Raw genomic sequence first — 22,881 nt, forward strand, 5'->3', positions numbered from 1 at the left:
CAGAATGTATGGGACACTATGAAAGCAATCTTATGAGGGAAATTCGTAGCAGTGAATACTCGTATTAGGAAAATAGAGTGAACTCAATTACACAACTTGATCTTGAACATCAAGCTTCTAGAAAAAGAAGAACAGGACAAACCCAAAGCTCATACAAGGGAGGAAATTATAAAGATTAGAGCAGAAATCAATGCAATGGAAATAAAGAGAACAATATAAAAAATCAATGAAGCAAAGAGTTGGTTCTTCTAAAGAATAAACAAAATTGACAAGACCTTAGGCAACCTTATCAGAAAAAGGAAAGGAAAGGCCCAAATCCATGTAATTAGGAATGAATAGGGTGAAATTACAATGGACCCAGAAGATATCCAGAGCATCATAAACACTACTTTGAGAATCTATATGCCAATAAGGTGGAAAATACAGAAGAAATGGACAGATTCCTAGATATGTGTGAATTACCAAAGTTGAATAAGAAGACCTAAAAATTCTAAACAACCCACTATCAATCAATGAAATTGAAAATGTAATTAAAAGTTTACCAACTAAGAAAAGCCCGAGTCCTGATGGCTTCACTGTCAAATGCTACAAGATATTTAGAGAGGAACTACTGTCTCTACTGTTTAAACTCTTCAATGAAATTGAAAGGGAAGCAGTACTCCCAAATTCATTCAGGGAAGCAATCATCACCTTGAACCACAAAGCGGACAGAGACCCAACTGAAAAACAGAACTTTAGGCCAATCCCACTAATGAACATAGATGCAAAACTCCTTAATAAGATACTGGCAAATAGAATGCAGAAGATCATCAAGAAGATCATACACCCTGATCAAGTGGGATTCATCCTAGGGATCCAGGGATGGTTCAACATCCACAAATCAATACATATATTACAATACATCAATAGAGCGAAGGACAAAAACCATATAATCATCTCAATAGATGCAGAAAAAGCATTTGACAAAATCCAACACACATTTATCAGAAAAACCTTATAAAACTTGGAATAGAAGGTCTCTACCTCAATCTGATAAAAAGCCTCTATGAAAAACCAACAGGCAATATCATACGAAATGATCAAAAACTGAAATCCTTCACAGTAAAATCAGGAACAAGACAAGGATGTCCACTATCACCACTCCTTTTCAATAATGTCTTGGAAATATTAGCCACAGCAATTAGACAAGAGAAAGAAATAAAAAGAATAAAGATAGGAAATGAAGAAGTCAAATTGTCATTATTTGCAGATGATATGACACTCTATACAGAAGACCCAAAGAACTCTACCAAAAGTCTTCTAGATTTAATAACCAAATTCAGTAAAGTAGCTGGATACAAGGTCAACACACAAAAATCAGTAGCTTTCCTCTACATGAACAACAGACTCACTGAGAAAGAAGTAGGGCAAACAATTCCTTTCACAATAGCATCCAAAAAACTGAAACACCTAGAAATCAACTTAACAAAAGAAATCAAAGACCTCTTCTCTGAAAACTATAGCACACTGTAAAGAGAGATTGAAGATGATATCAGAAAATGGAAAGACATCTCCTGCTTCTGGGTAGGGAGGATCAACATAGTGAAAATGGCCATAGTTCCAAAACTGCTATATAGATTCAATGAAATCCCAATTGAAATCCCAACAGCATACTTCACCAACCATGAGAAAACAATCCAAAAATCATTTGGAATAAGAAGAGACCTAGAATATCAAAAGCAATTCTAGGTAACAGAGACATGGCAGAGGGTATTACAGCACCCAACTTCCAACTATACTACAAAGTCACTGTAATAAAAACAGCATGGTATTGGCAAAGAAACACACCATAGGACCAGTGGAACAGATTAGAAGATGCAGAAACAACTCCAGATACACTTAGCCACCTCATCTTTGACAAAGGAGCCAAACACCCTCCCTGGAGGAAAGATAGCCTCCTTAATAAATGGTGCTGGAATAATTGGGTTTCAATTTGCCAAAAACTACAACCAGACCTATGTCTCTCACCATGCACTAAAATAAAATTGAAATGAGTTAAAGATCTAAATTTTAAAACAGAAACACTAAACTGGTTGGAAGACATTGTTGTAGGAAAAGATTTTATGAACCAAACGTCAGTTGCCCGTGAACTAGCACAATCAATCAACAAGTTGGACCTCTTCTTATTAAAAATGTTCTGCACAGCAAGAGAAACCACCAACAGTGTGAAGAAGCAACCCACAATATGGAAAAAAATTTTCACCAGCAGTCCCTCAGACAAAGGTCTACTATCCAGAATATATAATGAATTTTTAAAAATCAGACCTCCCAAATTTAAAGACCCAATCCAAAAATGGGCATCTGAAATGAACAGACATTTCTCAGACAAAGAAATAGAAATAGCAAGTAAACATATGAAAAAACATCCAACATCACTGGTCATTCAAGAGATACAAGTGAAAACAACACTGAGATTCCACTTCACCCCAGAAAGAATGGCTGCTCTCATGAAATCAATCAATAACCAATGCTGGCAGGGCTGTGAGGAAAGAGGAACCTTATTCCACTGCTGAAGGGTGTATAGACTGGTGCAACCACTGTGGAAATCAGTATGGTGATACCTCAAAGAACTAGGACTGGAAGTACCACTTGACCCAGCTATTCCCATGATGGGTATCTTTGATATATGTGCACCTATGTTCATAGCAGCGTAAGTCATGATAGCTAAAACTTGGAAGCAACCCAATTGCCCATCAACTGGAGAGTGGATAAAGAAAATGTGGTTACTTTATAAATTGGAGTACTTTTCAGCCATGAAGAATGAAAAACTAAAAACATTTATAGCTAAATGGATCCACATTGAGGCGATACTCTTAAGTGAAATAAATAGAACACACATGTGTAAATCCCTAATAGTTTCTCTAGTGTGAGAAACTGAAAGTGTAAATAAGGACTAAAAGACATAATGGATAATGTGAAATAGGAAGAAAAGCTGCAAAGGGCAGGTGGAATTGGGAGGGGTAGGGGAAAAGAAAGAAGTGAATGGAATTTATATGAGAAAAAATGGAAACAAAGTCTTTGTAGATAGGGAGGGTTGGAGGGGTTGAAGGATGCCAGGGGAATGGGGAAAAATAAAGAACCAAGATGGATTATATAAAGGTGCAAATTTCCAATGATGAATGTCATTATATTGTATTCCTTAAATGTACCAATGAAATTAATTTTAAAAAAAGAAATAAATATTTCATATGGGAGATATACGGGAAGATAATAGAAATTTTTGCTCAAGGAAATTATAATTATGTACGTTACTATAGATCATAGCATTCCACTTCATTATAAACTAAAACTGACATATATAACAAAATTCTAAAGAATAAATGTATATTAAATGTAAAGTCTAAATGTATATTATTGGACTATACTAGATTTATTTTTATGTAAATCTATTATTTCTGTACCAAATATATTAGTTTATTTATAAATCAATTTCTTATTTTGAATAATATATATCTACATATTATACATATACACTGCATAAGCATATATGCTGTATGTAAATATCTATATTCATAGATGTCACATACTCTATGTACATGTGTGTGTACATATAGATATTTAAAAACAGTATGTAAAGGGTGTAAAGTAGATATATGAAGTTCATATCTATTAGAGAATTTAATTAGTGCATTTATAAAGGAATAAAGTGACCAAAAAATTAAATGTATAGTACAATAATGTTTAATCCAGTTCTAAAGAACAATAACTAATTTTGCAAATAAAATAATCATCCTAGGTGACACACATAGATATTTTATGGGACAATCCTTTCCTTTCCCTTCTCTTCCTGTGTTAGATGAAGCTCACAGAATAAACTTACCAAGCCTTGGAAATGTGGCTCTTGAAAGTAGAACAAAATTAACAAAATAAAAACCACTGACCAAGGAAATACTTTTTCATCTAATGTCCCTCTTTTATTCTCAAGTTTATTTCCATGAATTTTAAAGTATCTCTCCTTTTGTTGTTGTTCTTTTTACTCAGCTAAGTGAATTATCAGGGAAGATTACTGTGATTTACAATGATCTTGGGCTCCTTTTTCCCCTTTTCTCAACACCCGAGCCAAGCTAAAGATTCTTTGAAGTCAATGGGAAGTCTTTGTCATCTGTGATTAGTAGGGCTCAGAGCAAACATTTCCTAACAAAGGCTTTGTACTTCTCCACAAGTCTCTTCAGCCAGGAGCAAAAGAATTCGTATTTTAATAACCCAAGTTACTCATTTCTCAATCGTCTTACTCCCGTACCTTGAATCCAAGTAAGTTTGTTTGATAATATGGAACAAATCTCTCTTTGGGTCACACATTGAACTATAAACTTTTTCTCTCAGGATTTCTTCCATATTGTGAAACTATCTCTTGGTGTCAATCTTCACAGTGTATTTAAGGGTTCTGAAAACTATGACAGTGAAATAGAAAAGGTAGCTGCTGACAAGCACAAACCTCATGAGACAGATACATTTTGAGATGACTGCTGAACCCTGATAGCTGACTGGAAACTAATCAGACAAAGTACCTCTGCCAAAGCTGAAAACAAGCCTGGCAGAGGGAGGAGGTGTGTGCTGTCATAATTATGGGAAATGAAGTCACTTGTGGTAACAGAGGAGGGAGCCTTATGTTCTGGGCCTGCCTTCACTGCCAGCCCCTACACAGCTTTGGCCAAAAGACTCCACCTCTAAGAGGCTAGTTTGTAATGAAAGAGGTCTAGTGAAAAACATTTCTACGTTTCCTACAAGAATTTTTGGATAAGAAATGTCACAGAATTTACTCATCCAAATAATTTCACCGTTAGCACTGGTGATGGAGACTAGGAACAAGAAGGAAAAGTAATCCAGCAAGGAACCCAAGAAATACATGAAAAAATATAATAGAAGGCATAAATAAAGCAGTTATCTCTATTGTATAACAGTCACTAATATGGAAATGAAAACTGGGAAGTGGAGTAGCCGCAGCCATGTTTTGTACAAAAAGATACTGATTTGGGTTGGAAATGTCTCTTTGTACCTCACATATATCCTGTCATCTGTAACTAGTTTTATTTTGAACTCAGCAATGTATTCAAGGAAAAAAATAACTCACAGCTGAACTTATCATGATGTTTTGATATTATTCTTTTCTGGACAAAACAGTTACAAGACTCTTGAATAAATGTCTTCTTTGTGTTTTCAAATATTTATATTTATAATTCTCTCTGAAAATTGAGATACTTATAGTTACCAATATTCTTTGGTATCTAATAAAACTTTGTGTGGCCCAAAAGGTAAACACAACATACTAAAAGACAAAAGCTACAAATGCTGGAAGCCCAATTAAAATTTTTGCTACTAAGTAGAATAAACAGAAAGCTAACAACCACATAAGTATATCACAGAATGAAGCGAAGAATGAAGTGATAATAATAAACGACATTTACTTTGATTATGAATTATTCAGTGAAAGAGAAATTCCTGAGATGTTTTATATCATAAATGATATCAATTTAAGGAAAAATACAAAGATTAAAAGTTGTCTTTAAAATATAAAAATAAAGAGAAAGTTACTTCATTTTGGGGAGAAAGTAGGATGAATTCATCAATTCTTAAATAGGTAGAATTTTACATATTCAACACAGTGGTTTTAAGAAATAACAGTTGTTTGATAATGAGCATGACAATGAAGAACAGTTCTCAGCAAATGAGATATTACAATCTGGCTGGAAATTTTCTTTTTCTCTCCAGTGGAATAACTTGTTTCTGTGTGAATGACTTTCCAAACAGCAATTAATGAGAAGTACTGACAGTGGAAAGGAAAATCATATTTATAGGTTAACTACAGAAAAACTTTGTTCAGTATTTGTTCTTATGAAGTCAATGATTATTTTCTTAAAGGAAAGAAAGGTGAACAGAAAACAGCAACAAAAAAGGATGTGTCTTTCTGACCATGAAATCATCACTATATTGGCTTCTCTAAACAGGAAATGAAACCAGGATGTAAACACATTGAATTTGAACCTTGTTAAAGGCATAAGCTATGTAACAAGACAATGATTAATTCAACATCAGAATACAAGTAATTCTGAGTGAAAGGCAAAAGCAAGACTGCAGTTGAAATTTATTTGTAAACTGTTATACTTGCTCTACTGTTATTTATTGAAAAATATTGTAGAAGATTCCAGAAAATTCATTTTTCTCTTTAAGTGACTCAGTTGTTTCACTGAACTACAGTGTACACTGTATTAATAAAATTCTACAATATATTAGAAATATCATGGAGAAATGTTAGCATTCATTATTTAGCATTCAATATTTTAGCATTTATTATGTCAATTATTTTTTAAAATATAGATGATTAAAAAGAGAATAAAGTATAAAATATCCTGGAAACTTGCTGATTTATAGTTTTCTGCCTTTTGTGAATCCAAAAAAAAAAAAAACTAGGAAAGACTGGAATGAATAACAAATAGTTACTTTAAAATTGTTGAGTCCTGTGTACAAAAGTCAGTCAATGAACTTCATCATAAGAAATGTTATAATTCAGTCAGAAAAGCACAGAAAGCTGTAAATAAGATATTTTTTGTCTTTAGATTGTCATACAATTCAGTGTAATGTTCCATTCACTGCTTACTTAGTGCCAATTTCTTAGGTAGTTTTAAAATGTATTTTTAGATCCTATCACTATTTTGTAAGTGAGAAAATGATACACAAATAAGTTTACTGAAAATAGGATAATTTTCACTATGGTAATTATAAGTTAATATACTCTGATGGGTCTATAATAGACTGTATTCTGTTTTAAATATTCAAATACTTTTCTAAGAACATTTTAATAGGAGTGGAAACTCAAGGAAAACTTGATAGATTCAGGAAATTTATCACTTAAATACATAGGACCATTTGGGCCAAAAATTACAATGAAAAACAGTATTTTATTAAAAAATACTATGACAGGTTCCCAGTGAGGAGGAGGTGTCCTCGGCCTGTGCCGCCCTCCGACGCCCTCGCGCGCTGCGCTGCTCTCTGCGGGACGCTCCTCCGCACACCTACTCGCCAGCTTGCCCACCATGACGAAAAGTGAGAAGTCCTTCAAGGAGAGCCTGGCCGAGTGGAAGCTCTTCTTGTACAACCAGACCACCTGAGAGGTCCTGGAGCGCACCACCAAGAGCTGCGGTCCACCAAGAGCTGCGGTCCACCAAGAGCTGCGGTCCACCAAGCGCCATGTTCTCCATTACCTGCTCCTATTCTGGGTCATGCCTCAGTAAATGCTCTGCTCTGGAAATCTGACTCCATCCCACGCTGAGTGCCTTAACTGTAGTGGAGAAAGTTTGATCTTGCTCTTCTACCTAGTTTTTGATGGGTTCCTGGCTGCATCCCAAAATATTGTGACCAGATTCCTAGTCCAGGACTTAGGGTTTTTCCAAAACTAGTGACTGATTTGGAATATGCATTTAGTGTATCTGATCCAAGTTCCTATGAAGGGTACATTAAAAACCCTAAGATGCTTCTAAAGTCATATTCTTTAGAAGAGCAGAAGAATCTCACCAACTGTACTGATGTACTTTTTGAACAGAAGGGTCCAGTTTATGTTACATATCAGTTTCCTGATTTCTTCAAGCATGCAGTGGTAGAAATGATTCTGATTTTGGCTATTCCCAAGGACAACCTTGTATTGTGAAAATGAATAGAATAACTGGATTAAAGCCTGAAGGATCACCAAGGATGGACTGTATTTCTAAGGATGAAAACACACCAATTGTATCAACTTATCCTAATCATGGAGTCACAGACTTAAAGTATATCCCATATTATGGAAAGAAACTGCATGTGGGCATCTACAGCCATTGGTTGCTGGCCAGGTCTCCTTTGAATCTAAGAGCAGCAAGAAAGAAGTAATAGTGGAGTGCAAAATTGAGGGATCAAAGAACCTAAGAAATGAGGATGATAGTGACAAGTTTTTGGAAAGAGTTGCATTCAAAATCACAGCACAAGAATAGTCTGAGTAGGATGTCTTCACAGAATAAATATTGTGTTGTCTGTCTTCATTTTGTGCCTGCTGGACCTGCCATTTTAGAATTCTGAGACCACCTAGGAAAAAGGTGGCGCTGCCTGACCTGGGTAACAGTGTAGCATGCTTCCAGATCACAGTGTTCAGTGTTCTCCAAAGTAACAGCCTGCTGCCTCTGCTGCCCTTTGAACCAGGATCCAGTCACCAGATAGGGACCATTCTCCTGCACAGAGCATTCCATCATTGAACCCTATAGGCCAACAGCATGTTAACCTTGTTCAGAATCTGCTGAATTACTCTCACTGCAGGTATCAACATCCTGCATAAATATCCTGGCCTTGGAATAGGGCTGAAGAATGTTCAGTGCTTTAGCTGCTGCGTATAAGTGTGGGCTAGAAAACACAAAGCAATGCTCAATAGGCTAAATAACATGTCCAGGTACAGAGTTGAAAATGTGACTCAAGAGTTAAGACAACTCATGGGGGACAGAAACAAAAGTAAAACAGAGATACCATGCCTTTTATCCCATTTTAGTCACCCATCAGACATCTGTAGTCCCTGGTGAAAAGTCAGTGTTTCAGCAAAAACATCAAAAATCTTTCAGGTCCTTGAATGGTTAAGTAGGCAATGATTACCATAACCACACTCCAGAGGTGTATCTACAGTTAAGCATGGGGGGGGGGGGAGTAATAAGGTATTTCCCAGCTGTGTGATCTCCAACATTAGTGATTTTTAAAGTGAATAATAGCAAGTGCAGCTACAATGCTTATTTGTTTTTATTTCTTTAGCCACAATTTGTCATTTCATGAAAATATTCCGGGGTTTTTTTGGTTTGTTTTTTGGTTTTTTGCTTAAATTCTTTCATTGGTACATTTTAGCTATACAACACATTGACATTTATCATTGGGTGCTTGTACCTGTACATGATATAACTTGGTTCTTATTTTTTCCCCATTCCCTGTCCTCCCTCCACCCCCTCCACCATTCCCTATTTACAAAGACTTTGTTTCCATTTTTCCTTCTATCACAATTTTTCCTTTTCCTTCTTTCCTTTCCCTTTCCCCTCCCCCTTTCCCTCCCCTTTGGACCTTTTCTTCCTATTTCAAATTTTGTGGTTTGATCAGGGTGCTGTGACCAGTCTATTTAAATATGCCAGGCCAAAAAGGGTAAGAGTCTATTGCACCTGATGCTGTATTTTTTTGTACAACTATGTCCCACACCAGTGCCCAAATATAGAGGTCCTTAACTATCTCAGTTGGAATAATTTCAATAGAATTATTTTAAATAAAAAACATGTATTTGAGGCTGGAAAATTTGTGTATCATTAGCGTTGACTTCTCAAAGATTTTAAAAATGAGAAAAATATTTGTAAGTTAAAATATAGGAAAAGCTATCCATAAAAGTTAATTCTCCATTACAAAAAAATAATATAGAATACTGTATATGCTAATTGTAAGTGAGGTCTAAAGAAGATATGTAGGCTAATAGTAAAAGATGTTTCTACATGATATGTGCTCTGAGAAGACATCGTTATGAAGGAAGATATTAAAGATGAAGGAAGACTGCCTGAAATGAATGTGTGGAGTCACCATGTAGGCGTCCAGTGTGGAAGGATGTCTTCCCTGGTTCTTACAAGATACTCATGGGCTAATAGCTGCACTACTGCTGTGAAAAAATCCTTAGATCATTTGATTATCCAACAGTGAACCAAAGGTGGGAATAGAGTCATCTGCAGGAGAACAGTTTAAAAATCAGATTGGAGCAATAAAAGCAAAAGGAATGACAAAATACTAACCCAGTGTTTTACCATTTCACCTCAGAAAAGCACTCTGGTACACTGCAAGACTAAGTTTGACTAAGAATTTATGATTTCTAGCAGAAGAAATCAGACATTAGTTACACTAAATACCCATTTCTCCATACATAAATTTTCTGTATAAAAACTGTTTTCTCTGCTTGGAGAGCTTCTTCCATATAAATATTGAATAAACATTTCATGTGCATCCAAAGTTGATATATACCAATGTGGTTACTTTAGTTGTCTTTGCTTGTTGCCAGTTCAAATTATTTAAGAACCTTACCAATTATTGCTGAATTTAAAATCATTTCTGCCAAAATTCTTTTCTTACTGTATACTAATTCCATATAAGAAAGAAGAAAGAAAGAAAGAAAGAAAGAAAGAAAGAAAGAAAGAAAGAAAGAAAGAAAGAAAAGAAAAGAAAGAAAAGAAAGAAAGGAAGGAAGGAAAATAGACCTGTCTTACAGGTACATAAGTAACACCAGAAGGTTCTTATATATTCTAATGAAAATAAGACAAATACTCATAGAAAAATGAAGATAAATGATGTACAATTTAATGTATGTTAATGAGATATTTCTTAATTACTTGTTAGACTAAGTAACCCTATTATACTTAAAACTTTATTCTACCTATTGGGCAACAAACATTTTAACTCAATATACATGCCTTTTAGCTAAAAGTTAGTGTAGCCAAGATATTAGGCAATGAAATTGAATTTTTGTTTAAGGCTTAAAGAATATTAACAGAGATAAGATATTCACTCAGGGCAGTATCAGGAAAAGAGCCTACTATTCCTGGTGAATAGTGTTAAAGTATGTGGAGCAGAAAATACTATAGAATGGGTGCCACTGGTCTGTATATGCCATAGGTCAATATGTTTGATAATTTACCAATCTATTGGCAGAAACTCTACTGTCCAGAACTTCCCAGCTTTCCTTGAAGACAATAACCAAGCACACAGATCCTCAGAACCAATCCTGGACTCCAGTGAAGGAATTTGGAAAAAATATTTCAGTAAAAACACCAAAATATTATTCTGACTGAACACAGTGAAGAAAAAACTTCACTTTACAGTAAAAAAATATGATTTTAGCTCTTTTGAAATAATCTACATAACTTATACATGTATTTTATTTAATTAACCAAAATAGAATTTTAATGTGTACATCATGTTTAGAAAGAATTTTTCTTCATGTTGTAGTTCAGTATTCAGTGTCTTATTTTAAAAAGTGTTAGTCTCAAAAATGTTACTTTCTAATGACTTTTCCAGCTGCAAAACACAGAGATCATGAGTTCCATTTTTTTTTATTGTCTGTGTTATTTTAAGAAATTTATGGGAAAAACGTTTAATTGGAAAATGCTGAGATGAAAGAGATATATTAGCAGTTTGAGCACATTGAGATTATCTCAATAGCTTTACTATGTACATAATTTCTGACACTCTATTAACCTAATCAGATGAGACACAGCTATGATTACATGAGTCACTTATACTCAAAGGAGAATTTCCTTTTCAGAATTTCCTACAGGATCAATGTGAATAAGATATATGTTTCTGACCATCCCAGTTGTGTGCCAATTGGAATTAAATTTTTTTTACAATTAAGCTAATTTATATAGCAAATTTATATTAATTTCTTTACAAAACATATGGTTAAAATTTCACTTATAAAATATTTACATTGTCTCTCATATATATTTTATTAGCCAATATATTTTGAGTGTGTAGCAAAACATTGTCATTGTAAATTATCTAGTGGAATGTTCATATTGAAAGAATCACTAATTTAGTAAAGGAAACACTTGTGCATCTGTATCACAGAAAAGATTTCAAATTTGGAAGATGGAATGGGTGTGTTCCATTTTCTCTATGAAATGGAGGATATCATGTCATAATTTCATTATTCATAGATGACCCAATAATAAACATAGTAATCAGGTTTGTGGTATCACTGAAATCAGAGGCACTGAAGTGATAGTACTTTGGAAGGATGGTAAATTGAATAAATTTTCTAGAACTATAAATATTAAGCAATACAGATGAAATAATCCTACATAACATAGTATGAAAAAACTGAGATAATTATTTTTCAAGAAATTGTTTGTATTTTCCAATAGAAGTATATTATACATTTACATATATATACTTACATATTTTGTATATATTTAAATATATATTTGCAAAAAGTAATCTTGCTGCCACCAGCTAGCATTACAAATGTTCATGAAAGAAAATATTATGCATACTTTTAATATTGTTTTTACCAAATATGCCATAGTAATTCAAAAGTTCAAGACTATATGAAAATCCTCACATTCTTTTCTTTTTCTTGGCTTATTTTATTAGTACATGTTTGTAATACATGGATTTTACAATCATCTGGGAAGTGGGTTCATGGACATAACACAGCTCATTTCTCTTTGAAATCCCATTCCCTTTCCCTGCACTCCCTCCATTCTTCTTCCTCTAATTCCTCTTTCTTCATTTTTATTTCTGTTGATATTATTAATCTTAGCTTACTTTTATGGCATATAATGTTTACATTTATTGAAGTTATTGGTTTCCTGTACATGAGATATCTTTATTCTACTTATTCCCCTTTCCCCTCCTCTTTTCCCCTTGCATTGTTGCCTTGGACTACTTCCATACTGCAGCAGATTCATCCCTTTATTCCTTTCTAGCCATTCTTAATTTTTCTTTTTGTTTAGTTTGCCTTCCTCAGATTAGAGATACCATATGGTAATTAAGCTTGTATGTCTGGTTTATTTCACTCAATATTATATTTTCCAGGTGCATCTATTTTCCTAAAAAAGTCTCAAATTTATCCTTCCTTATGACTAAATACTATACAATTATGTACACATGCCACATTTAAGCGAAGCAGGAGGCAGTACAACACCTGACTTCAAGTTATACTACAGGGCAAGAGTAAAACATGGCATGGTACTGAAACAGAAACAGACACATGGATCAATGGAGCAGAATACAGAATACAAAAACTTTGCCAGACAGATTCAGCTATTTGATCTTTGACAAAAGGATATGTTGGAGGAAAGATAACATTTTCAACAAGTGATGCTGTGTTTAGAAATTTGTAACTGGATCCATATCTCTCTCTCTCTCACCATATATTAAATTAAAATAAAAATGGATCAAAGATTGAAACAGAAGCGTCACATTTATCGGAAGATAAAATTGGTAAAACACTTGAAACCACAAGTGTAGGAAAGGATTTCCTAAACAGAACCTCAATTGCACATGAAATAACATCAAGAATCAGAAAATGAGATTCTGTAAGACTAAAAAATCTTCTGAACAGCAAAAGAATCAATTAGTAGAGTGAAGAGACAACCTATAGAATGGGAAAACCATTTTTGGCAGTTACTCCTCAGATAGAGGACTAATATCCTTACATTCTTATTAGCATGATGAATATTCTTTTTGGCACTCTAATGTGTTATTTTCACTTGCATTTTCTTAACTGGTTCTAAAGCTATTAACTTTTATGGTGAGCTTCCTGTTTATATTCTTTTCAGATTCTTCTCTAAAATTTCTTACTATTTTTTACAGTTTAGACCATCTTAAAAATCATAGTTATTAATAGTTTTCCTTTGGCAGATTGCAAATATTTTAATGGCTACCATCTTACCTTATTTTATATAATTTTCCACACTTGAAAATTTTCACATTCCCCAAGATGTTTCTTTTCTTCTTTGTTAGTTGTGGATTCCTTTTCTCTCTCGGAAAAGGGAATTATAACTAAGTTTTAAAGTACTAGCATTTTTTTGAATTTTTTGTTTTCATTTAAATTTTTGATGTGTTTACCTTCACTGGAAAAAATGTTTTTTAATAAATAGTGATGGGAAAATTGGCTTTCTACACGCCAAAAATTAAAGCTATACCCATATTTTTCACCAGGCACTAAATTAAAATTGAAATAGGTCAAAGATTTAAATATTAAAACAGAAACCCTAAATCTGCTGGAAGATATAATAGGTAACTCTTGAAGACACAGGTGTAGGTGAAGACTTTATGAACAAAACCCCAATCACACAGGAAATACTACAAAGAATCAGCAACTGGGATCTCATCTTATTAAAAATCTTTTTCACAGCAAAAGAAACCACTCACAGAGTGAGAAAAAATTTTAGCCACCTGTTCCTGAAAGAACTAATGTCTAGAATGTATAAAGAACTCAACAGAATCAGACCCCCCAAATTTAAAGACCCAATCCAAAAATGGACATCTGAACAGAATAGATACTTCTCAGATGAAGTAGAAATGGCAAATAAATACATGAAAAAATGTTCAACATCACTGGTCACCCAAGAGATGCAAATTACAATGATGTTGAGATTCTATCTCATTCCAGAAAGAATGGCTGCTATCAAGAAATCAAACAACAAATGCTAGGGAGGCTGTGGGAAGAAAGGAACCCTTTTCCATGGTTGGTGGGAGTGTAGACAGCTGCAACCACTGTGGAAATCAGTGTGGAGATTTCTCAAAGAACTAAAACTGGAGGTTTCATTTTACCCAGCTATTCTCTTTCTTGGTATCTTCCTAGAAGAATTAAAAGCATCATACCACAGTGATATATGCACACTCATATTTATAGTGGCACACTTTATAATAGCTAAAATTGGAAACAGTTCAATTGCCCATAAACCAACAAATAGATAAAGAAGATGTGGTTTTTTTACACAATGGAGTACTACTCTGCCATAAAGAAGGATAAGCTTGAGTCATTTCTACGAAATGTATGCACCTTGAGACCATTCTCTTAAGTGAGATAAATCAGACACACATGTTTAAATATTGCATTTTATCTCTGTTGTGAGAAATTGAAAGTGTAAGAAAAACTGTATAGTAATTATTGGAAAATCGGAAGAAAATATTCAAATAGGAAGGGGAACAAGGGAATGGGCAGGGGACAGGAAGGAAGGGACAACAAAAGAAAAGAATAGAAGGAAAAATGGAAACAATATGAATAGGAGAATAGAAGAATTTGTCAATAGGAAGAGGAAAAGGAGTTAGTTGAAGGGAGACAAGGAGAATGGGAAAAAAGAAACAAGATCTGTCATGTACAGTTATAAAATTTATATGATGAATATTATCAGGTATATCTAAAATGTACCAATAAAAAGAATCCAAAATATAAATAAATTTAAATTTTAGAGATTGTATATTAAATATTTATGATTTTATAATTTTTAAAACTACAAAAAATTTATGTGTTTAGAATAATCTACTTATAGTAGTGAAAATGAAAAATAAAACATAGTTTTACTCTCAGATAACTACTTAAGATTTAATTATTAATACATAAGCATCTTTATATGCTGAAATGAAATATAAATTATTTCTACATTAAATTTTACATACTATACATTTGGTTACATGATTCTAATTCAATATTCCTATATTATGATTAGAGATTAGATTAGATTAGGTGATTAGATTCCATGTTATGATTAGAGGTTGCATAAAACATTTAATATTGTTTAAATTTAGTCCCTATAAGTCTTTGCTTTCCTTTCTCATTTTTAAAAAATGAGAATTTTTAAAAATGAAATTGTGGTCTCACTAATTAATATTAGAAGCTAGAAAACTATATTGAGGGATATTTAATGGAATGTGTGTATATTTATGTTTTCAGGTGTTTTCTTCCTTGAAATTAAATCTTGTCATTTGGAAAATAATATAACAGTTTCTTCTCAAAATTTTATTTTGACTTTTATTATTACATGTTTGCAGTACATAATGCTTACATTCAATGTAAGTTATTGCTACAGTACACAACACATTTCAATTTCCTTCTTCCACCCTGTCCTCTTTTCCTTTGGTCAGCATCAAATTTATTTATTTATTTTATAAGACATCATAAAATTAATTTTCATATATACAGACTGAAAACCAGAGCAATAGGCTAAAGAACTTATAAAACATTTAAGACAATTTTATTAAGTCAAGGTAAACTTTTAGATACATTGTCCATGGTGGATTACAATACTTTTTATTTCCAATTATCTGTCATCTATATGTTTTTCACATAAGAGAGAAACCATGTGATATTTAAGCTGGTCACTCTGAGTTATTTACTTAATATTATGGTCTGAAGGTGAATCCATTTTCCTACAAATGACTCAAGTTTATCATTTTCATGGTAGAATATTTCATTACTTCGTAATGTATAAATGTATAAAGAATACTACTTCGTAATGTATAAATGCCAAATGTTTTTAATCCATTCATCTGTTGATGGACATATAGGCTGTTTCCAAAATTTAGCCATTGTCAATTACACTTCTATATACTTAACATGCATATGTGACTGTGGTATGATGTCTTTAACTCATTTGGGAAGATGATTAGAAGAAGAATATCTGGGTCAAATGCAATTTGAATAAATTCCATAAAGATTACCATAGTGGTTATATCAGTTTTCAGTCCCTACAACAGTGGAGAAGTGTTCCTTTCTCCCTACAGCCTGGCCAGCATTTATTATTGGTTGATTTCTTGGTGGCAGCCATTCTTTCTGGAGTGAGATGGAATCTCAGTATTATTTTCATTTGTAGTTCTCAAATGGCCAGTTATGATGAACATTTTTTCATTTATTTATTGTCCATTTGTATTTCTTCATCTGAGAAGTGTCTATTCATTTTAGATGCCAATTTTTAACTAAGTCTCTAAATTTGGGTGTTCTAATTTTTTGAGGGTTTTTTTTTTGGTAGTGGAGATTGAACTCATGTCTTTGTGCTTGCGCAGCAGGCGGTTAAACCACTGAGCTAAATCCCCGGCCTTTTTTTTTTCTTCTTTTGAGTTTTTTATATCTTCTAGATATTAGTCCTTTGCCTGAGGAACAGCTGTCAATTATTTTTTTCCAATTCCATTCACTCTGTTAATGGTTTCCTTTGCTGAGCAGAAGCTTTTTAATTTGATGTGATTCCATTTCTTGTTGTAGAGACCTAGCATAGCAAAAGTAATTGTGGCAAACAAGGAAAAGTCAAGGAGGCATCACAGTGCAGGACTTCGGGTTATATTGGAAAGCTATAATAATAAAAACAGCCTAGTATTGGCAAAAAGGCAGACTTGTGGATCAATAGAACAGAGCCTAAGACATAGGAATAATTCCTGGCACATTGAGCCATGTTATTTTTGACAAAGGAGCCAAATCTTTTTGCTGGAGGAAAGATAGCCTCTTTAATAAATGATCCTGGGTCACACATGTATAAATACTGAATAGTTTCTCTGGTGTGAAAAACTAAAAGTGTAAATAAGAATCAAAATGTATAATTGATATTGTGAAATAGGAAGAAAATGTCTAAAAGAGTAGTGGAAGTAGGAGGGGTAGGGGAAAGGAAAGAATGGAAAGGAAAAACATGGAAACAAAGTCTTTGTAAATAGGCAAGGGTGGAGGGGTTGAAAAGAGGGCTGGGAAATGGGGAAAAAAAATAAGAACCAAGCTATATCATGTAAAGGTACAAGATTCCAATGATGACTGTAACTGTATTGTATACCTAAAATGTACCAATAAACTAAATGGAAAAAAAAATAAATGGTCCTGGGAAAACTGACTATCCACATCCCAAAGGTCAAAATTAGACCAGGGTTTCTAACCATGCAATGAACTAAAATCTTCTTGTAATTTTAAAGTCTTTAAAAGTTGATTGATTTTTTTCTGTAAGTCCTAGACATTCCTAATTAGATTTATGCCTTAAGTTTTTGTATTTTTGGTTACTAATTTGTGTGTGTTTGCATTTGCATTATTATTTGCATACAGCTTTTAATACAGTTACAAAACTATTTTTGTATTTTTCTTATATCCAATTACCTTAAAAAGTATGCTACTTTGTTAAATTATTTGACAAAAGACTTGCATTTTTCTAGAATTTGTAATGTTATTATCTTTACAAAAGAGTAAAACATTATTGGCAAGTTTCTTTTAATAAATGAAGCCTATTTTATTGCTTCAAGTGTTAATGATAAAAAAATTTCAGCACAGATGTTCCATTTTAAAAAGTGAAAGTACATACTATATTTCTAGCTCAATAAACACATGAACCTGATGTCTCTGAATAACATAACATTTGAGCATTGTACAGTACATCTTATGAAGACACGTAAATTAAAGAACTATTGCTTTAAAGTTAGTGATTATGAAACAAATATGCATTCATAGTTTCAGCTTCTTTTTTCTTCCTCTATCATCAGGTGCTCCATCCATTTTATGCTTCTGTGTTGAACGCTTTGGTCCTTGTTTCTTTTTCTCTGCCTTCTCATTCTCTTCTAGCTCCCTGTTTTCTCTTTCAATCAATGTAATTAAGGTATTACACCGCCTCTGGAGTGCCATCACAGTTCTGGACTTAAGAAACCAATCAAATCTGAACTGAGGAGAGTTGCAGATGGACTGCCGCAATTCATCACAGACATTTTCCTTGTCAAATCCAAGCTTGTGAAGCAAACAAATCAGAAAACAATCCTCCTCTGTGTAGTTTTTTCCTTTGTTGATACCATATGATATTCAGAGCTGATGAAAAGGTGCTCTGTACCATCCAATCTTTCATATCAAGTGCTTTTCTGATGCTTATTCTTCTTTGAATTCTTGCCTCTTCCCTTTCAATCTGTGCCATGATCTTCTCTAAGTCCTGGAGCTCATTGCATCTTTCCCAGGACACAGGGGAATATGCAATGACCTCTTCTGGAGTTTTTCCTTCCACTTCTCTTGCTGTTATTTTCAATGTCATCACGACCCCACTTCTCATTAGCTTTAATAAACTGGTTGAAGTCTCTCTTACTCCAATTGGTAAATCCCTGTGTCAGAAGCTTCTCTTTCTCCTCTAGTTCCTCATCATTAAGGGGCTTTGCGTCATCAATTTTGAGCTGCTCTTCTTTCTGGGCCTATGCCACGTTGGGGAAGTCGGGGCTCCGAGGTACCTTGTACCCAATAGTTTTTCTGTAGGACAGAATTTCTTTTTCCAGTAATTCAAATAAAAGTGGGGGAAAAAACTGAAAATCCTGAACATTGGGTTGTTTCGGAGGTCGAGGAGCCTTGGATGCTTTAGGTTCACTAACACGAAGCGCTTCTCTGAAATATGCATCAAAAGCGTAGTTAGTTAGCTTTTCTCTCTCGTTTGGGTGGTTCAGTCCATTCAGTGAATGCAATCTTTTGTTTTTCTCTATAGTCTTCACCTTCAAAGTTATGCACACGACTCAGTACCCATTGTAAAATTTCTAAGAGAGCTTTCACCCATTTTGGAGAGCTTTTCATTCATCTCAGCAGTCTTCTTTGAGCCTCTTTCTAAAATACCACCGATATCCTCATCAGTGATCTCACCCTCCTTTGAGGAAAATACATGTTTTGCCCCATGTCGAATCATTTTCAGCATTTCTTCCTTCCCAATTTTGTTCAGATTCTGGTCCACCAGCCTCCCTTGTTGAATGACAATTGAATCCAGCCTGAGTTTCATCTCAGCACGTTCCACTATTCTTTCTTCTACGGTGTTATCAGTTTTAAAGTGGAACACTCAGACAGTCTTGGTTTGTCCAATTCTATGTGCATGGTCCATAGCCTGGAGATCTACTTGGGGATTCCAATCTGAATCATACAAAATTGCTACATCAGCAGTAGCAAGATTCATGCCAAGACCACCAGAGTGTGTGCTTAACATGAAAACAAACTTTGTGCTGTTCAGTTCATTGTATGTGTTGACTGAATCTTGTCTCTCATCATGTGAGTCTATCCAACCTACAGTACTCATAATTTCTCCACATGCAGTAATCTTCTAAAATGTCCAATACTCTTGTCATCTGACTGAAGATTAGTGCTCGTGAATCTTATTCCTTTAATTTAAGGAGCAACTTAGGTCTAACACCACCATTTTGCCACTATTGGTAACTAGATGCATATCTGTTGTATAAGGTGGACCAAGTTCAGCTCCATCAAAGAGGTATGGATGATTACAGCATTTCCTCAACTGCATCAGGATGTTCAATAATCTCATCTTGTCCATTTTCCCTGCTGAGTTCAGTGTATCTATATTCTTCATTAATATCTGGGTATACCATTCCCTTTGCATTTTGCTGAGACCCACACGGATTTTTACTTTTTTCTTTGGAGGCAAACTCTTTTCAACGTCAGCCTTAATTCGACGAAGCACAAATGGACACAAAACCATATTAAACCTTTCTACTAGCTTTTGATCCCCAAGACAGTTGTTCGTATCAAACCAGGAATCAAAGTCGTCAGCTGAGTTGAACACATCTGGCAACAAAAAATTAAGAAGCGACCAGAGCTAGTGCAAGTTGTTTTGAAGAGGTGTTCCAGTTAATAATAGTCGATTTGTAGTCTTGAATTCCCTCACTATTTCTGACAACTTAGATTTTTCATTTTTTGGTTTTTCTTTTGTTTTGTTTTGTTTTGTTTTGTTTTGTTTTGTTGGTACCAGGGATCAAACTCGGGTCCTTGCGCTTGCGCAGCAGGCAGCAAAACCACTGAGCTAAATCCCCAGCCCAAGATTTTTCATTTTTGATTCTGTGAGCTTCATCCATAACTAAGTATCTCCAGTTAAATTTTTTGAACACAGACTTCTCTTTAATAAGCATTTCATAGGATGTTACAATACATCCCATTCTGGTAACAGAGCATCTCTGACAAAAGCAGCTCTTTGTTCTTTATCTCCTATCAAACACACAGATCTAAGGGTTGGAACCCATCTCTTGAATTCATGCATCCAGTTGTGTAATGTAGACTTAGGAACCAAAACCATATGAGGACCAGGAATATTTCTATAGTGCTTCAGGTACCCAAGAAGAGAAATTGTTTGAAGAGTCTTGCCCAGGCCCATTTCATCTGCAAGGATACCATTGATACCATTCTCATACAAAGAAATGAGCCAATTCAGTCCTTGGACCTGATAATCCCTCAGTTTATCCCATTTCACATATGATGGAGAGTCTTCAAATCCAGTGCAAATATTGGTTCCTTTGGAGCTTTCTGTTAATAGTTCTTCATCTTTCTCTTGCTCTGTTCTACCATGTTGGTAATCACCTACTGAGAGCAAGTTCTGCTTCTCATCCTCTTTTATTCATGGGTGCCCTGGTTTCATCTTCAAAGGTGAGGTTGGAGTCTTCTGAGCCACAGGCTGAATGAAATGTGCAAACAGCTCTGTGTGCTTTACTAAATACTCAAATCTATTTCCTCATTCAGTTTGCATGTTTTCTTCATAGGTAGGATCTGGTTCTTGGATTTCTTTTGGCTTCCCAGGTGATACATCATGTTTCCGCCTCGGTGTCCACGTGGCCACCTTTTTTGCGGCCAGAGCTCCAGCCACCAGCCGAGGCCACAGGCTTGGAGCTATTGGCAATATTTTTATCAAAATATGTAACATTTTTCTCTCATCATGAAGGAAAAGAACCATTACTCTTTTCTTCATGAATGTAACGGTAAAAGCCTTCAATATTTCAAGATATCTGATTTTGTCTCCTAAAGTTTGATGATTATATCCTTTTTAGTTACTATTCTTCTTTTCTATTTTATTTAATATATTACTATTAATCCTGCATTTTATCAATTGTTTTTCTTCTCAGTATGGCACTCTTCAACTAATGTAATAGTTTTCAAATTTTAATTTTTTTCCTTGAAGTGAATTTCCTAGAATCAAAGCTAACTGATCATATTATGTTGTTTTCATGAATTGCTTGACTTAATAGGACAATATATTTGGCATGTTCTATTTGTATTTATAAGTGACTGTGAATCTGAAATATCTTTATTAGAATATTTAGTTCATACTAAATTTAAATTGTTACTATAATCTAAAATATTTAAAATAAATTGCCTTTTCTTTAACTGCTAAAAACAATGTTCTGTCTTCCTTTTCATGATGAAGCTTTAATCACTTTTCTAACCACTTCATTATTATTCTCTTGTTTTTCACCTCTGCTTGTAAAAATTTGTTAGATTATACTTTGTAAGAATATATTTTCCTATAGGTTTTTAAAATATATTATCATTACACTATAACTTTTTTGCATGATTTTAGTTTTTCATTGCTAGGATTTCCTTTTTCTATTTATGAGTTATAAGTTAAGATTCTAAGGCAATAAGTCAGGAAAATCTCAAGATAAGAAAGGCAGAAGTCTGATTAAATCAATACCTCAACAAAGTTACTGACATTCAGTTTCTGTTTCCCCTCAACCATTCTTAGTGTGGTGCTCTTTCTGTAATGTACTAGGTCTCAAATTTCAGCATGTATCAGAAGCCCCTGATGTGCTTGTTTCAAGAACACTTTCTGCTAAAAATCTCTTGGCTGGAGTGGGACACAGGTGTGTATTTGAAGTGTATTCCCAACTCATGATGCTTGTGCATGCACAAGAATCTGTGAAACAGTCTTGCAGCGATTCCCACAATGTCTGGAAGGTTTTCCAGCTTTTCATAAAGTTTACAATGTCCTTGGTAGAAAATAAAACAGCCCTATTCAGTGTCTTATTTTAACATTTTTTCACAAGCCATATAAACTTATCTTATTTACTTCATACTTTCTAGAATTGGCTGTATGTCCATGGCTAAACCAATCTTTGCAAGGTGACTCAGTTTTTTTCAATGCTTGTTTAAATCCACCTAGATTCACAATTTAGAACTCTCCACAAGATTGTGACTATGGAAAGGGAAGTAAAGACAAAGAAGTAAAAGCACCAAATAAATACATGAAAAAATGTTCAACATCACTGGTCATTCAAGAGATGCAGGTGAAAACAACACTGACATTCCACCTCACCCCAGAAAGAATGGCTGTTATCAAGAAATCAACCAATAACAAATGCTGGTGGGGGTGTAGGGAGAAAGGAACACTGCTCCATTGTTAGTGGGAGTGCAGACTGGTGCAACCACTGTGGAAATCAGTATGGTGATACCTCAAATTACTAGGGCTATTCCACTGCTGGGTATCTTCCTCAAAGAATTAAAAGAATCATACCACAGTGATATATGTGCACCCATGTTTATAGCGACACAGTTTGTAATAGCTAAAGCTTAGAAACAGTCCAAGTGCCCATCAACTGGAAAATGGA

General features: G+C 34.2%; 2 pseudogenes; one reads left to right on the plus strand and one right to left on the minus strand.

Moving 5' to 3' along the window:
• Positions 1-7,070: 7,070 nt before the first annotated feature.
• Positions 7,071-8,000, plus strand: LOC101719955 (sodium/potassium-transporting ATPase subunit beta-3-like; annotated as a pseudogene).
• A 9,920-nt stretch (positions 8,001-17,920) lies between these two features.
• Positions 17,921-21,230, minus strand: LOC101719600 (SWI/SNF-related matrix-associated actin-dependent regulator of chromatin subfamily A member 5-like; annotated as a pseudogene).
• Positions 21,231-22,881: the final 1,651 nt, after the last annotated feature.

The sequence above is a fragment of the Heterocephalus glaber genome, unplaced genomic scaffold (genome assembly GCF_053883595.1).
Source record: "Heterocephalus glaber isolate CG9 unplaced genomic scaffold, H.glaber_assembly_v1.0 deba00001509, whole genome shotgun sequence".
Taxonomy (NCBI): Eukaryota; Metazoa; Chordata; class Mammalia; order Rodentia; family Bathyergidae; genus Heterocephalus; species Heterocephalus glaber.